The sequence below is a fragment of the Pelophylax lessonae genome, assembly GCF_965119305.1.
Source record: "Pelophylax lessonae genome assembly, chromosome: 4".
Classification (NCBI taxonomy): Eukaryota; Metazoa; Chordata; class Amphibia; order Anura; family Ranidae; genus Pelophylax; species Pelophylax lessonae.
In genome coordinates, this window is record NC_138771.1 from 141,647,768 (window position 1) to 141,651,554 (window position 3,787).

The 3,787-nt window shown below is 43.0% G+C and overlaps 1 long non-coding RNA gene across 1 annotated transcript; it reads left to right on the forward strand.

Moving 5' to 3' along the window:
• The first annotated feature begins 779 nt into the window (after positions 1 to 779).
• Positions 780 to 3,213, forward strand: LOC309551940. The gene is made up of 4 exons (XR_014225115.1): positions 780 to 1,037; positions 1,160 to 2,386; positions 2,554 to 2,969; positions 3,156 to 3,213. It is a non-coding gene; the product is annotated as an uncharacterized lncRNA (long non-coding RNA).
• The last annotated feature ends 574 nt before the right edge of the window (positions 3,214 to 3,787 follow it).

Consider the following 3,787-nt stretch of genomic DNA (forward strand, 5'->3'; position numbering starts at 1 on the left):
CGTTTTTCCTACCAAAAACAGTTGCAATCCCTAAAGTCAAGGCACACACCAGGCACGACAACATTGAAGCACATAGAAACCATATAGCAGACACAACAGCAAAGGAGGCTGCCTTGGGAGCAGTTGGCACTTATAGGAGTATCACAGATACCACACCCGAGTCTTGGGATCAGGATTCCTTGGACTCGCCTGCAGGATCAGGCTTCAAGGAAGGAAAGCAGCATGGGAAGCTCAAGGAGCTCAACCTGATGAGAAAGGCCTGTGGAAGTGTGGAACTGTCAGGGATACCACATGCAGGCATCCAGCAAGGGTGATCAGATCAGTTGGCTGCACCAAGGAATCAGGACCCCGATGGATAAAGGTGTAAATACGTTTATTACGCAAAATGACACACTCCAATACCAACACCAGTAGACCATAAACAAGTAAACAAAATAAAAATGATAACAGTACATAACCCCAATAGAACCTAACAAACTATATACAAAAGGATGGAGCAAACAATAGCAGGACAGGGACAGGAGACAAGGAAAGCAGGGAGCCAGGTACAGGATCAGAATACAGGTTTCAGGATCAGGCTCAGACAGGGACACGGCTAGCAGAGAAAATACTGAAGCACTGAGCCTCAGTGAAGGGCGGGCTTATATTCCCTCAGCAGTCCTCCTCAGGTGCAGCTTAATTAAAAGTACACTCTAGCTGCTCGGAGACACCCGCTAGTGTGCCCTGGAATTGCGCCCCTCAGTTCCAGGAACAACAGTGCCATCATCCTGACAGGAACCCAGTTATGTCTCCCTAGGGTATTGTGCCCCATTGTGGCAAATCTTGCTCATGGTCCTACTCATCTTTCTAGGAATCAGATGTGTAGCCTTGTAGGTAAGTACTGGATTGCACCTGGCTTTGTTACAACAGCAGATGATTTCACTGCAGGGTGTATTGTCTGTGCACGTCACAATCCAGGGCGTACTGAAAATACTCCTCAGGAGGCATTTGCCAAGACCAGACTATCCATTTCAAAGACTTCAGATAGATTACATTCAGTTGCCACCCAAAGGTCCCTTGGAATATGTCCTAGTTTGCGTTGACATGTTTTCGGGATGGCCAGAGGCGTGGCCTGTGGCGAAAGCAGATGCCAAGACCACAATTAAGAATTTGCTATCAGAGGTTACCTGCCGGTATGGAGTTTCAGAGGTGATTGAGTCAGATCAAGGCTCACATTTCAAGGCAGAATTGGTACAGAAATTCCTTGAGTTTGTAGGCACCGGTCCAAAATTTCACACACCCTACCACACCCAGAGCAGTGGGAAAGTTGAAACGGTTAATGGAATCATTAAAGATACACTTGCAAAAATGATGTCAGAAATAGGCAAACCTTGGACAGTGTCTTCCTATTGTGCTATACTCTATTTGAGCAACCCCTAGGGGGCAGCACAAGCTCAGTCCATATGAAATTCTATTTGGGAGAGTCCCTAGTCTAGGACAATATTTTTCACATCAGTTGGCATTAGGCATGGGTGAATTAACAGTATGTAATACAGTTACAGAAGCTTCTCACTGAAACATATAAAAAAATTTACTTTTCTTTACCTAACCCTGATGATGTTCTAGGTACCCACTCTCTCCAGCCAGGTGACTACGTGGTCCTGAGGAAACCACAAAGAAAAGGTCTTCAAGAAAGATTTTTACCAGGTTTTGCTGACAACACCCTCTTCAGTAAAGCTTGAAGGCAAAGACTCTTGGGTCCATGCAAGTCACTTCAAGAAAGTCCGTCATGATCCGTGAGAGGGGAGTAGTGTTTTGTGCAATCATATTCATGTTTGGTTTGACTGTTTATCTGATTGCGGGTTCTGTTTATGATGACTGCCCTTGGGCCTGGATAAATGACAAAAATGTAAAACTGAACAGACAGCCATATAAGCTTGGTAAAGCAACCTGAAAATGATTGGATTTATATGGCAAGGAATCTGATGAATACCTCTAAATTTGTTTGTCAGATATGCATAACCCCCTTGACTTGTTGACCACTTGTTTGATAGCTGTACCTACTCCAATGCAAGTATTGTTGCAAGTATTTCAGATGCTACAGAATGACACAACTGTTGAAATTGATGACATACGTTCCCATATTAGCCTTTATGAGTACTGTAAGGACTGTCCTGATCCCATTAAGCGTCTGGAAAATATGACCAGTATAAAGACCCTTAATATTACTCAAGGTGATGTATGTTATAATATGACTTGTGACCCCAACCAAATAGGAAAATGTCAAAAACTTTTTTTCTAACAAAGCTACCCCAACCACTATTCCTCCAGGTTGTAGGGCTCTCTGCAGCACTGACAGGATATGTACTGCAGGAAATAATATGAGTTGTAATAGCATTGTACTTCAGTCCAGTCATATCCGACATGTTAAACTACCTTTAGGATGGCTGTTTTTCTGTGGAAATATTACTTATTCCTACATCCTGGCAAACATCACTGGAGGTACGAGTATCATATTGCCCCAATCACAAGGACATGCAGTTGCGGTAAGGCGGACTACTATAGCTGTATCAGAGGATTGTTAATCAGACATTACTCTACTTTCCAAGGCAGAATATACAAGTTTAGCTGTATTTCTTGTGGGAGTGATAATTTGGCAGTCCATAATGCTAGAACCATTAACGCTTTTGCTTGTAACATGGCAAAAAGCCTTAATCACACTTCTGCTGCCTTGAAGGAATTGCTCCTTGATTTACAAGGTACATGCAAGGCAATACTCCAAAAATAGAGTAGCCATGGAATATTTGCTTCTTAAACATAATTTTGTGATGTGAGCATTTTGAGAATATGTGTTGCTTTAATCTAACCAATCATGCTACTTCCATTCAGTCATATATTCAAGCTTTACATGAATTAGCTTCAGGAATTAGGCAGGATGTTTCTGGTAATTTGTGGAATTGGTTATTCGGGTGGCTACCTGATATGGGAGTGTTAACGCTGGCCATACACTATACAATTTTCTTATTCAATTTCCTTTAGATTTACCTTAAACTATGTAGTGCAAGGGCCTGCCAGATTGCATACACATTGAAAGTGTTAAGGTTTGACCCTATATCACATGGTTTTGGTAAATCTAAAGCAAAGTTGAACAAGAAAATTGTATAGTGTATGGCCAGCCTAAGACAAATTGTTGGGTGATTGATTATTGAAGTCTGTTGTCTCATTGCTTTTTGCAGTGCATTCTTAACCACTTAAGCCCCGGAAGATTTTACCCCCTTCCTGACCAGGGCCTATTTTGCGATTCAGCACTGCAGGATTTTAATGGAAAATTGCGTGGTCGTGCGACGCTGTACCCAAATGAAATTTACGTCACATCAGTGAGCTCCTTCTAAACGGATCCCTATTACAGTGCATCCTTCCATGTAATTAAAGATCACTCTCCAACCTGAAGTCACCTCCTCCTCGTCCCAGGGGAATGGTTACCGCGGGATCTCTCTGCAGGGTATGGATGTCTAACCCAGCTCCTGTCAAGAAAAGTACCTTGGACTGTGATCAATGTGTCCAATGTATGGACAAGAGGAGGGACTAATGTTATCACAAGCTTGGCATAGGAGAGAGCCATTTTATTTTAGTTAGTTAGAGAGGAGAGTTGAGCGGACACCTGGATGTCCGTGTTCGGCCGAACTTGGAAAAAAAAGTCCGGGTCCGTGTCCCGGACACCGAACCCCATTGAAGTCAAAGGGGACCCAAACTTTCAGGCACTAAAATGTCTCTAAAACAACAATGGAAAGGGCTAGAGTGCTGCAAA